This window comes from Labrus bergylta, chromosome 16 (assembly GCF_963930695.1).
Source record: "Labrus bergylta chromosome 16, fLabBer1.1, whole genome shotgun sequence".
NCBI lineage: Eukaryota > Metazoa > Chordata > Actinopteri > Labriformes > Labridae > Labrus > Labrus bergylta.
In genome coordinates, this window is record NC_089210.1 from 17,081,317 (window position 1) to 17,095,507 (window position 14,191).

At 38.2% G+C, this 14,191-nt stretch overlaps 1 protein-coding gene and 1 long non-coding RNA gene across 2 annotated transcripts in view; both read left to right on the forward strand.

The window, feature by feature from the left end:
• The window catches only part of LOC109980080 (uncharacterized), a 219,568-nt gene that overhangs the window by 68,295 nt on the left and 137,082 nt on the right, over window positions 1-14,191 (forward strand). The window lies entirely within an intron of this gene.
• Window positions 8,893-10,001, forward strand: LOC136182989 (uncharacterized). The gene is made up of 2 exons (XR_010668831.1): window positions 8,893-9,608; window positions 9,702-10,001. It is a non-coding gene; the product is annotated as an uncharacterized lncRNA (long non-coding RNA).

Below are 14,191 nucleotides of genomic sequence, written 5' to 3' on the forward strand. Positions count from 1 at the left end.
TATTTACAGTCTATGGTATTACTGTGTGAGATTTACCCACTGATAAAAGAGGCCAGAAGAAAAATAAAACCTGACGAAATGCATTTTTACAAAGGCCAACAGAGGGCGATAAAAGATCAAACATATAATGGCAGAGCATTGTGACAAAGTCTCTTAAAGCTCAGTCACAAGAAGGAAACATTCAGCAGCAGTTGATTCGGTGGGTTCAGCCTAACTGTTGGTTTTAAATCATAGAGACAATAATAAAAAGCTTTGTGACCTGCAGGCTGTCACTTCATTGAAGCTGGTGACGTCTAAAGTTGTGTTTCTCTCTCGTCAGAATTTAGCTGACAGTAAAACTACTTTGTGACATTAAATACATTGAAAAAAAGATTTATCAAAATGTCTCAAAAAATCCAATCTCCAGTGTTTTAGTATCACATCCTGGACTGTGACTCAACTTGAAAACAAGCACTGGTGATTCAGACTTCAGCATTGACTCCATTCAGACTTGGAATTTGAGAAAATGGCTCATATTTATTGATTGAAAAAGACTTTTGATTATTTTGGTTCTAAAATGTATTCACTTTCAAGCATGTGCTGGCACGAGAGTTCACCTGCATGTGACTATTGTCTCTGTAAGGATGCAGAAAAAGGAAACACAAATTGTGCAGACATCTATCAAGGATTCATCCAGAAAAGTAACTCAGTTAACGAGGTCATGACTCTGACGTGACTCTGTTTCTTTGACTCATACTCCAGATTTGGTGATTCCACAACAACACTGCCTATCTCATTGTTATACCCTTTTATTTGGCTAAGTTATTAAAACACAGATTAACATCACCATGACAACAGGTAAACATGTTAAATTTGTCTATTGTTGAAACGATCAAATCATGATTGGTAGATATTTATAATAAACATTCCTGTGTCAAATAAGGATAAATAAACAGATACATCTATTATCTAAAATGTCAACAAAACCATAAAAGGTGAACACTAACTATCCCAGAACCAGGCAAAATAATTTAGACAATCAAAAAAATCACCCTTCCATCCCATAAACAGAATATGAAGAGATGATGAGAAATACATTTGCTTGCTAGGAGTCGAGCCAAGTCTGTCTCTATGCAAATTGAACTTCCTCACAGTCTGATATAAAGATTCATCATCAGGCTGTGAGTCAGAGAAGAAGAGAAGCTCCATCATGTCAGGTTCAACACCAACCATGTTGCCTGTAGCTCTGCTGCTGCTGCTGGCTGCTGGATCCTGTGAGTCTCACTGAGGCAGACGCACTGACAGTATGATCACAGCACAATGACTCTAAACATACTGATTCAATATTCAACATGTTTTCCTCCACAGGTGTGAAGTGTGAACAGTTGACACAGCCAGCCTCTGTGACTGTGCAGCCAGGTCAGAGTCTGACCATCACCTGTCAGGTCTCTTATTCTGTTAGCAGCTATGCTACAGCCTGGATCAGACAGCCTGCAGGGAAAGGACTGGAGTGGATCGGTAGCGGAGCTGGATCCACCAGATACTACAAAGACTCACTGAAGAACCAGTTCAGTATTGACTTAGACTCTTCCAGAAAAATAGCGACTCTGAATGGACTGAATATGCAGCCTGCAGACACTGCAGTGTATTACTGTGCCAGAGACCCACAGTGACACAACCCATCAGTAGAGCTGAACAAAAACTACTTCCCCTTTTTACCACCATCACAATATTTCATGTTATTCACAATCAACTATGAAAATTCTGAGTGTTGAACAAATACTTATCAAGTCATCAACTTCAATTGTTTTTTTAAAAACACAGTTTCTCAATAAATGGAAGTTTAAGTTTTAGCCCCCTCTTACTTCAGTGACATGGAAGAAACATTCAAATTGTGAATGTAGACAAGAACTAATAATATAAAATATATAGAGCAGCAGTTAAATATACAGCATCTCTATGATACATCCTAGAAGTAATCATTCTGTAGTGAACTATTTAGATGTGCATGCTTGGGGAATGTAAACTGCAGCAACAAGAAGAGTTTTATAACTTCATGTGTTGAAATCTTACCATGAAAGACTTCTGACATGTGGTTAATAATATCCATCAAGCTTTACTGTATCTGAGCACCAAGTGTCATTAATGAAAAACACAGTTTCTCCCCTTGTGAACACTTGTTCCTTAAAGCCACCAGAGGAGGAGCTCTCACACAACAAATGATTTCAACTTCATTTGACTGTAACAGTAAAGAGAGAGAGAGAAACAGTCTTAAGGCTTTATTAGAGCTTCTAATAAATGTGTCACTTAAATATTGTTTCAATCTCTATCTCTGATTAATTGAGAGTTTAAGAGTAATACTCAATTTTACCAGGATTTTAAAATATTTGAATGAACGTAGTCGGCTGATTTACCATCCTGTGTATGTAAATTAGTCTCCTCTTGTTGCCATATAAGAAAGTCCACTGGGTGTGTTAATGCATCAAGTTCTGTTTGTAAAATGAATGAAACCAGTTATCAGTAAACACTTTCAACCAATCTGATCCTACAGTATGATCACATATATTATATCTGTTATCATATGTAAAGCAGAGATGATTTCCAGTCATCTTTTCACTCTGCAGATATAAAAACAGTGAACAGACTCTCCTATTGGCTCCAGTCAGACCATCATTGATGCTTCATATGTTTGATTGTATGCAAACTCAGTGAGCTTCCTTGTTACTCAGCTATAAAAACTTCCCATCAGGCCGTCAGTGGAGTTCACAGCACGTCACTTTCAACATCAACCATGTTTTCTGTAGCTCTGCTGCTGCTGCTGGCAGCTGGATGTGAGTCTGTCTGCATCTGTCAAAGTCAACAGTTCTTCTTCTGCAGTTTAACTTGATCATTTCTTACTAAACATGTTCTCTTTTCAACAGGTGTGAAGTGTGAACAGTTGACACAGCCAGCCTCTGTGACTGTGCAGCCAGGTCAGAGTCTGACCATCACCTGTCAGGTCTCTTATTCTGTTAGCAGCTACTGGACAGCCTGGATCAGACAGCCTGCAGGGAAAGGACTGGAGTGGATTGGAATGAGATACACTGGAGGCACTTACTACAAAGATTCACTGAAGAACCAGTTCAGTATCGACTTAGACGCCTCTAACAACAGGGTGACCCTAAACGGACTGAATATGCAGCCTGCAGACACTGCAGTGTATTACTGTGCCAGAGAGCCACAGTGACACAGGAGGAAGTATCGCTGTACAAAAACTTAACGTGTCAAACAGTACTCTCTCTGTGTTTTTTATTTATAGAATAAACTTCACTTTGATGTGAAAAAAATAATAGATCTCTGGTATTCTTCCACATGTTCTTCAAGTAGTATGATAACATCAAATATTTAATGGTTCTGACTATAAACGTGAATCTGCTTCTTTGAAGCAGCTGGTCCTTGAAACTTTTAACTCAGGGAATGTGTCTGTCTCTCCTTGATTGATAAAAAGGGAGATTTTAACACCAATTAAAATTATGTATTCAAGAGACGTTTGAAATACCAACGCTCCGAGGATTTTCATTTTCTGCGCACACACTTAAAACAAAATGGTGATAATAGACCATGTTTACAAAACAATGATGCCATCCTAGTAATAATTACCAAAGACACAAGCCTGTTAAATTTTTTTTTTTTAAATCACTTACGCAAACCCGAAGCACACCATAAATGATGAGGCACCACGCACAGAGAGTATTATACGTATAGGGAGGGGTGGGTCAGAGTAACTCTGCTGCAGAATGAGTATGTTTAGACGACCTGCAGAAAAGATCATGTTGGGGCTTTAAGCAGTGATGCAACCAAAAGGTCAAATAGACTGCTGTGTATTACTGTGTGAGATTTACCCACTGATAAAAGAGGCCAGAAGAAAAATAAAACCTGACGAAATGCATTTTTACAAAGGCCAACAGAGGGCGATAAAAGATCAAACATATAATGGCAGAGCATTGTGACAAAGTCTCTTAAAGCTCAATCACAAGAAGGAAACATTCAGCAGCAGTTGATTCGGTGGGTTCAGCCTAACTGTTGGTTTTAAATCATAGAGACAATAATAAAAAGCTTTGTGACCTGCAGGCTGTCACTTCATTGAAGCTGGTGACGTCTAAAGTTGTGTTTCTCTCTCGTCAGAATTTAGCTGACAGTAAAACTACTTTGTGACATTAAATACATTGAAAAAAAGATTTATCAAAATGTCTCAAAAAATCCAATCTCCAGTGTTTCAGTATCACATCCTGGACTGTGACTCAACTTGAAAACAAGCACTGGTGATTCAAACCAGACTTCAGCATTGACTCCATTCAGACTTGGAATTTGAGAAAATGGCTCATATTTATTGATTGAAAAAGACTTTTGATTATTTTGGTTCTAAAATGTATTCACTTTCAAGCATGTGCTGGCACGAGAGTTCACCTGCATGTGAATAATGTCTCTGTAAGGATGCAGAAAAAGGAAACACAAATTGTGCAGACATCTATCAAGGATTCATCCAGAAAAGTAACTCAGTTAACGGGGTCATGACTCTGACGTGACTCTGTTTCTTTGACTCATACTCCAGATTTGGTGATTCCACAACAACACTGCCTATCTCATTGTTATACCCTTTTATTTGGCTACGTTATTGAAACACAGATTAACATCACCATGACAACAGGTAAACATCAACGATCAAATCATGATTGGTAGATATTTATAATAAACATTCCTGTGTCAAATAAGGATAAATAAACAGATACATTTATTATCTAAAATGTCAACAAAACCATAAAAGGTGAACACTAACTATCCCAGAACCAGACAAAATAATTTAGACAATCAAAAAAATCACCCTTCCATCCCATAAACAGAATATGAAGAGATGATGAGAAATACATTTGCTTGCTAGGAGTCGAGCCAAGTCTGTCTCTATGCAAATTGAACTTCCTCACAGTCTGATATAAAGATTCATCATCAGGCTGTGAGTCAGAGAAGAAGAGAAGCTCCATCATGTCAGGTTCAACACCAACCATGTTGCCTGTAGCTCTGCTGCTGCTGCTGGCTGCTGGATCCTGTGAGTCTCACTGAGGCAGACGCACTGACAGTATGATCACAGCACAATGACTCTAAACATACTGATTCAATATTCAACATGTTTTCCTCCACAGGTGTGAAGTGTGAACAGTTGACACAGCCAGCCTCTGTGACTGTGCAGCCAGGTCAGAGTCTGACCATCACCTGTCAGGTCTCTTATTCTGTTAGCAGCTACTGGACAGCCTGGATCAGACAGCCTGCAGGGAAAGGACTGGAGTGGATTATAGTAGGTGGTGTGGGATATAGCACATATACCAAAGATTCACTGAAGAACCAGTTCAGTATCAACTTTGACTCTTCCAGCAACACAGCGACTCTGAACGGACTGAATATGCAGCCTGCAGACACTGCAGTGTATTACTGTGCCAGAGACCCACAGTGAGAGACAATAACAGGAGAACCATACAAAAACTACTTCCTCTTTTGACAACAATCACTGAACAATAATTTTGTTCAGTGATTGTTGTCTGTATATTTGTATCACTAGTCTTCTACTTTTACATAATATTATCAATTTCATTTCAAAAACAGAGTTTAAGAATAAATCAAAGTTGCAATCCCTTTCATATATAATAAAATATATCCTCTAATTTGATTTAAATATTTTGATTGATGTGCTCATTTACACAAAAGGGACCAAATGTGCCTTACATGTATGCAAAGTGACTGATTTAAATGTGTGTAATCAGCACCAGAGCTCAGAGACTTTGTCTTTCTTGCAACACAGGTTTTGGTGATATGAGGATAAGATGGTTTCTTATTGTCTCGTTTGTGCAGATTTTACTGAGCAACATAATTCTTCTTTGATCTTGGTTCAGAGTTCCTCCTTCTTGTGCAGACTTTTTTTCATTACTTTATGTTACAATCATATTTGCAACATTGAAAAAAATCCATCATAATATCCCACATTATTCAGTATTAAAACTTAAATAAAAATGTGTCAGGTACTCATTCTGGAATTTTCCTTGTTCAAATTTAAAAGAACCTTTTTAAAGTCTGAACCTTTTAAATACAATTAAATACAAAACTGACTATTGTTAGAATCATACTGTATGTACATCACCACCAGAAACCTTGTTCATCAGCTAACTTAATAAAGCTGTTTCCTAATTTATATAAAATGGTTATTACGACATGATTTAAATTATGTTAAAGTAACTGAAGTTCCACCTTTTCTTCCGACGAGGGAAACAGGGAAAGGAAACACCACAACACGTCCCCATTATTTAGAGTTTTTAGAAACTAAGTCAGCTGATCTACAACCCTCTGAATGTAAATTGGCCTCCATGTGTTGCCATATAAATAAGTCATGTGTGTATGAGCATCAGTGAGAGGACAGACCAGCCCACATCAGATCAGCTTCATCATCAGTCATGTTCTCTGCAGCTCTGATTCTGCTGCTGAGCGCTGGATCCTGTAAGGAGCTTTTCAACTGTTTAGAAACAACTCATAATCAGATGAATGATGGAGATAATGATGATTTGTGTTTCTACAGGTGTGCACTGTATTGATCTCATCACACCAGGCTCAATGGTCGTGCAGCCTGGACAGTCTCTGACCCTCACCTGTCAGGTCTCTGGTTACTCTCTGACTGATGACAGCTATGCAACAGGTTGGATCAGACAGCGTGAAGGGAAACCGATGGACTGGATCTCTCATCAGTGGGGTACAAGTGGACTTCGTCAAAATAATGCTCTGAAGATCAAGTTCAGCTACAGCAGAGACACGTCTGCTGCAACAGTGACTCTAACAGGACAGAATATGCAGCCTGAAGACACTGCAGTGTATTACTGTGCTAGAGTCCCACAGTGAGAGACAATAACAGGAGAGTCATACAAAAACTACTTCCTCTGTTTACCACCATCACTGCACATTCAGCTGTATCAGCATCTTTAATTTCAGTTTAAAAAAATCTGAGTATTGGTTGACTGAATATTGGAATCATATACTATGGTCAGGTTTTATACTCGATTCTGATTGGTCACAGGTTGTTGATTTAACTCTAACTTTGATTGGTGTCCTCTAAGTAGTTCCTGATGATGATCAAATCATCTCTTGCTCCTTATAGTTCGTGGACAGTTTATAAGTATTTTGAGAAAATGATCTATGATATATGATGTTGCCCTGCTGAACGTTGCATGCATTATTTTGCTGTGGAAACCAGAGTTTGTCAATGAAAGCTGATAAAGAAAAATGAAGGAGAATTATCCGTATATAGGGGAGAAAAAAAAACTGGGAAAAAGAGGAGTAAGCGTCGGGACACTGGCAGACATGATGGTGATGAACGCTGGTTGGAGGGCCCAACAATACATTTTTACCTATAGGGCCCCAACAGACTCTCGAATCAGAACTGAATATAGATCATCTTTCCTGTTAGAACAATAATACTGACTTTTTCAACCTCATGCACACTTTAATTCAGATCATGCAAATCAGACTCAAAGGGGAAAAGCCATCTAACATTTAATTTCCAGTTCAAACAGGCAAAAACTGAGACCCAAGTTAATTCAGTCCATGTGAGGAGGAGTCAATGTAAATCTCTGATGTGTTCCTCCTCTACTTATGTGAGTGCAGAGAGGACGACAGAGAACAGTGGACACACAGTTGAACATGATGGACTATAGGACAGGACTGCTGCTTTTTACTGTCTGCTGGGCAGGTGATGATCATCAAAGTCTTATTTTTCTCTTGATGTGTGCCAACTATGTTCAATTGACTTTTTTAAATGTCTTTACAGGTGTTGATGGTCAGACTCTGACAAAATCTGAAGAAGTGGTTAAAAGGCCTGGAGAATCCCACAGACTGACCTGTTCAGCCTCTGGATTCACATTCAGCAGCTATGATATGAACTGGGTCAGACAGGCTCCTGGAAAAGGACTGGAGTGGATCGCCTGGGTTGAGCGTGATAATGACAGAAAATACTACTCTCAGTCAGTTAAAGGCCGGTTCACCATCTCCAGAGACAACAGCAGACAGCAGGTGTATCTGCAGATGAACAGTCTGAAGACTGAAGATTCTGCTGTTTATTATTGTGCCAGAGACCCACAGTGACACAGGAGGAAGTAACGCTGTACAAAAACAGTCAAAGTAGCATTTCACATTACATCAGTAACCTCACTGACTGGGATGTGTTAAGTAGCTGTACAGAATCCTTTGCTATTTATGTCTAGTGGGCCTATGGAGCTTGTTCAATTCAGAATCAGGGATATAGTCCTTAACATACAGACTCAGACCAAGATGGAGTGACTGATTCCAAAACCAAAAACTGATTCGGCTACAAAGTAATGAGAAAATGATAAACCTGATGTAGGAGTTATTACTCTCTCTACATTAAATGGAGTGGTTTACTGCTCCTCTCTCTTACACTGCTAATGTCAACCAGAAGTATATCAGCAGTTCTTCATTTTATTGAATTACATTTTAAAAGGATACTCAACAGGAATAAAGCACAGACATACTTTCCCTGTCAGAATAATTTTTAGGTTTGTAATTACCGTAGGCTTCACCACTTGAACGAAAAATCAATACCCACAAACATCCAGACCTCTTAAATCTTCACCAAGGATCCTGGAAAGGACTTTTAAACTAAACGTTAAACAACAACAAATGATTAAATAGACAAATAAAACAATAGTCTTTTCTTTCTCAATGCTGGGTCCTTAAAGCTTGAGAGGGCAGATATAGGTTTGTGTGTGAAGACATGTGCTCCCCTCTTATTGTTGTATGAACTGACAAATCTGCGTCCTGCCGACTCACTCAGCTGTGTATTATTGAGTCTGTGTACGCTCCACTGACACAAATCACCAAAAGACCAGCACAAATAATCCAGAGCAATGCAGTTCAATCACACATAATGTTGACTTTATAAAGACAACACACTCTGATAAGTATGATGTGAGGAATCTTTATGTATTCACAGAACAATAGAGGATTTTTGTTTTACCTGTACATGAGGAAGAATAGCGTGCTATAAACCCAATCAGACTTCCACTGCAGCCGACATCAGTACAGAAAAAAACGTAGAGAAGCTTGATTGTTCCTGAATATTTATAGATTAATGTTGTGTATCGTGATCCCAAGAAATGCTTGGGGAAACATTTAATTCAGTGCTCATGGAATCGGGTAGAAAATATCATCTGATAACATATCTACATTAACAATATAGCTTCATCTCAAACACACAAGCTGCAATATTCCCTTTTGCATATCAAGATGAAAAGTAAGAGATTATCATTTCGGGAAAAAACATGCTTTGGCGATCTGCCATGACTGTGATATTTTAGAGCTTGCTCTGTTGCTGAAGATATTCTCTTCTTATGGAAATGTATCAGTCACAGTTTCTCTTTTGAACCTGTAGAGGGAGGTCTATGCAAACTCGTCCTCTCTTATAAACACACCGTCAGTAACTTGTGGCAGATCAATCGGACAGTTCTGAACACTTTTGAAAATCTGAGATCAGACAGCACTGAACAGAGGAATGGGTAAAAGTAGTATCTGGAGTTTATTACTTGTAGTTACTATTCATGGTGAGACAATCCATCCTGCTTTAATACTTTGTGTAAATGTCAAACCTTTTTTTCAAGTGTTGTTGATAATGATCAATATTTCTATGACCACAGGAGTTTGGAGTGAGATCAGACTGGAGCAGTCTCCCTCTGGGGTGAAAAGACCTGGAGAGACAGTGAAGATGTCATGTATCATATCTGGGTTTGACATGACGAGCGACTATATCCACTGGATCAGACAGAAACCAGGGAGAGCTCTGGAGTGGATTGGGAGAATGGATACTGGCAGCAATGCTGCTAGCTTTGCAAGCTCCTTTCAAAGTCGCTTCAGTATGACAGAAGATGTGCCCAGCAGCACTCAGTTCCTCCAGATCCAGACACTGACAGCAGCAGATTCTGCTGTTTACTTCTGTGCTCGTGAAGACACAGTGAGTGAGGACAGTGGAGCAGCTGCACAAAAACCTCCAGAGAGAATCAGCAGTGTGATCTCAATCATATCTGTTTTTTCATACCATCATACTAAGAGTTATTGATTTGATTTACCAAGAAAAAGAAGACATGAGACAAGTCTACAGTGTTCACTGAATTACGTTATTTAAACAGACCAAACATAAATCATAGTGCAAGTGTGAAATCCAGTGCAAGCAAGCAGTTGGCAACATTTGGCAATAGTGGCAAGATCGGAAGAATCCTGGCTGGGCAGAGAAAGTAGAATAAATAATTAGAGCCCGACAGATTAATCAGCCAGCCAATAATGTCGGCCGATATTTCGTTTAATATTAAATATAGATATCTAGATATTTACTATTGGTATTGGCTAATGTTATTGCAGATATGTGTCGATATCACTGCAGTTATTCACCAGTCAAATCGCCTTTTAGTTGAGTGTCATTGTATTACACTATCAGTTCTCTTTCACCAGCAGAGGGCGCTCTTTGGATTACAACAAGCATTATTACTCCAAAGAGTCAAGTGAAGCACGTCCATGCGCAGTTACTTTTCAGTTCAGTCTTCATGAAATATCTTTTCCACAAGTGGTATCACTGCATTTGAGGTATAAACAAAATACATTCGTATATATCTATATTATCTATCCAGCTCTACAAACAGAAAATACATTTAAGAAAGATATCGGCCAATATATCAGTACCAGTTTTTTTTCTCTTCCTAATATTGATATCTGTATCGGCCCTGAAAATCACTTATTGCTCAGGTCCTACGAACAATCACAACAACCACAACAGATAATACAGACTTATGGCTACAATGCCAATTATGTGTAATATAAGTGAATATATGATTAAACTCATATGAATAATTGCAGTCAATCAGGTCTCATATTTTTCTTTTCTCTGTTTACTGCCTGGTCACTGATGGAATTTATTTCCAGTTCCTGTGAGCAGTTTTTTTAGCTTGTTATTGAACGGACTGAAAGTAATATTCCTATGACCGTCCTACAAAAGCAAATGAGATGATCTGGAAGAAGATTGTTCTTTTTTTATTCTTTGTAATCTCTTTCACCGCAGGGTGTTTGTCGGGAAAGACGATACACAGCACTCTGCCAAACTCCACACAAATGATTCATAAGTGATGTTTTGATGGTTAAAAGACAGCAGGAGGATTTATTTTATCAGAAAATACAACTTTTCTCCAGCACGGGACAAGACCAGCATAAAGAGAAGATATGCTGAGTTGACAAATATCAAACACAAATGAAAAGTTCTTCACTGTTAATTTAAGCTAGCAGAGACGAAGGAAAATCTCCTGGTAATGCAGCTGTTTCCTTGAAAGCATTAGAAAACGGCTTTCTTGGCATTACAACTCTATGCAGGACAGGGTTTTAAGTAAACATGACTTTGTCTGGATTTTAACTGCTGCTGGGGAGGACCTCAGAATTTTTTCCCCATATTAATATTCACCAACTTTTAATTTTGTGGATATTCACAAGACCTCATACTGTGTGACGAGAGGTAAGACTACCGTTGAGCTGAGATATATTTAAGTTTTCAATAGGAGGTCTCTGTGTGAAAGTATAAAATAAATATAAAATAAATCGCAGGAAAATTGACCTTCATAGGACTTTATTTTCGCAATGAAGATTAAATTGTTGACCGTTGATATTGAGAGCATAGCTCATGAAATAACTTTCTCCCACAAATTGGCAACTATTAAACAATAGGCTTACATAAATATTCTAAATACTCATTTAATACATTATATATACAAATTATATTGTTATCATGACATCTTAAGGTTTTGCTTATGTGAGGTTCTTTCATTAGTATGTTCACCTCCAATCCGTTGACTGGTGTTGACCAGACAAACAAAAATAAGATGAATGTTAGATTTTCTCATATTGTTTTCAAAATATTGTCTTATATTTGTTTACTGTGCAAGCTGGCTAAATAAATTCAAAAAGTTGAAAGGTGTGAGGATTTCTGGAATCAACGTTATCTACATTTTATTTAATCAGTAACCGTTTCTTTATTAAGTACAATTTAAAAATATATATATATTATTCAAACATTTGTTTCTGACAAGGATACGGGTTTAAGGAATGTGTTTTCATAATACCTCCATTTTCCGTCTATTAAAGACAATCTGGTATCCACGATTATGTGACTCTTAAAAAAGATGGAAAATTATTTTTAATACATTGTAGACTGAATAAATAAAATATCGGGGGGAAAAATTGCAGCTTAAAACAAAACATCAAAATAATGTAAAACAATGAGATAGTTATGAGATAGGGGCGGGCAGTAGCTCAGTCTGTAGGGACTTTGGTTGGGAAGCGGAGGGTCAGCAGCTCATTCCCCCTCACTCTGACTATTTGATTGATTGATCTAACATAGAGCACTTTGGGTCTGCCTTTTGTTATTCTGTCATTAAAATATAAAATCTATTTTGTTTACATTTAAAAAAGGCAGTTGTGATAATAATCAGTAATTTCTATTAATTTGGCTTTATAAAATCTTTTCTAAAGGAACTGCACCGACTCTGTTCCCTGTGGTTCAATGCGGCTCTGGGACTGGAAATCAAATCACTGTTGGTTGTCTGGCTCATGACTTCATCCCAAAGAGTACTTTCCAGTGGACGGATGACAGCGGGACCAGTTTACCTTCTGTACAACATCCTGCAACTGTCAATGACAACAAATTCACAGGTCTTAGTCTGGCCCGAGTATCCAAATCTGACTGGGGTTCAAGGAATTCTTTTAACTGTGCTTTGACGTATCCTGGAGGATCCAAAAGTGTCAAAGTTGAAAGTAGGTGATTTTTAACCTTCTATCATGGCTCTTTTACGTTTTGTCCAAATGCATTTTCTTGTTTTTATGTTCAGAATTGTCTATATATTTCCAATTTTCATCCAGTATTATTGAAGAAATTCTTTCAGCTTGATCTGATTTCAACTTAATCTCTATCTCTGCTCTTTCATTCACTTGCGTAGTGCCCGAACTCCCTCCAAAGATAACGTTGGTATTGGTGCCAAGAGGAGACACTCAGGCTCTGATGTGTTCAATTTATGATTTTTTTCCCAATGAATTGACGGTAAAATGGAAGAAAAATGAAATAGAAGAAACTGGCTTCACTACTTGGCCCCCCAAATCATTCAGGAACACGTTTTCAGCTGTCAGTGTTCTGAATGTGAAGAACACAGACTGGGACAGTAAAGCCGTGTACACATGTGAGGTGAAACACAAAGTTTTCTATTTCTATGATTTCAGAGAAAGAAAGGCTAACTGGCTTTTATCAAGCCAGCTAACTCGACTCACCTGAGCATGCCACACATGTGTTCCAGACGGACAATGGTGTGTAAAATCACAGCGGTCAATATAGTGTAGATGATTTTGGTTAGTTTTAGCTGGCTTTTATCAACCTAGCTAGGTCGACTCACCTGGAAATTCCTGCTCTTTGTTCATTTGAATGTCGGATGTGTTGCAGACGGCCAATGGCAGAAATTTACTACAAATGTACAGGAAGTGACTTCAGTTTGTTATAACATTTTTTAACAAAGGTACACAACACACTCAGGCTTCCCCTCAATAGTTGATCAAATTTCAAGTTTAATACTCCAACTAGAAGCTGCATCATCGTTTGTCTGAGTGTCTGTCAGTCCTTTTCAAGTGTTACTTACCTTTACGAAAGGTGGACTTGTGAGGAAGATAAGTTGCATGTTTTTTATGTTATGTGAGAGAGTCCAGATAAGCTCTAGTCAAGTCAAGATCCAATGAATTATGTTGGGAACAGTAGGTGAGGAAAGCACCTGTTTTATGCAGCATTACTATGAAGCCACACAACCATTCTCCACTAGCTACAAAGTTTTCTAGTGAGAAGCCTAAGACAAACTGATTCATCTGCAAGGTCTTCAATCTACAGCTCAGAGGGCCAAAGTGACAGACTCTCCGTGCTGTTCTAGTTAATAATCAAATTAATATAATAATCATTTGTTGGGGGGCACCGATAGCCTAGTGGTTAGTGTGCAAACACCATGTAACCCCCTCTCTCTCTCTCCAATTTCTGACTCTTTCCACTGTTTCCTATATCTAAATAAAGGTATAAAATAAATATATCATGGTTTGTTGACTAGCAGACGCCAAGCCTAGA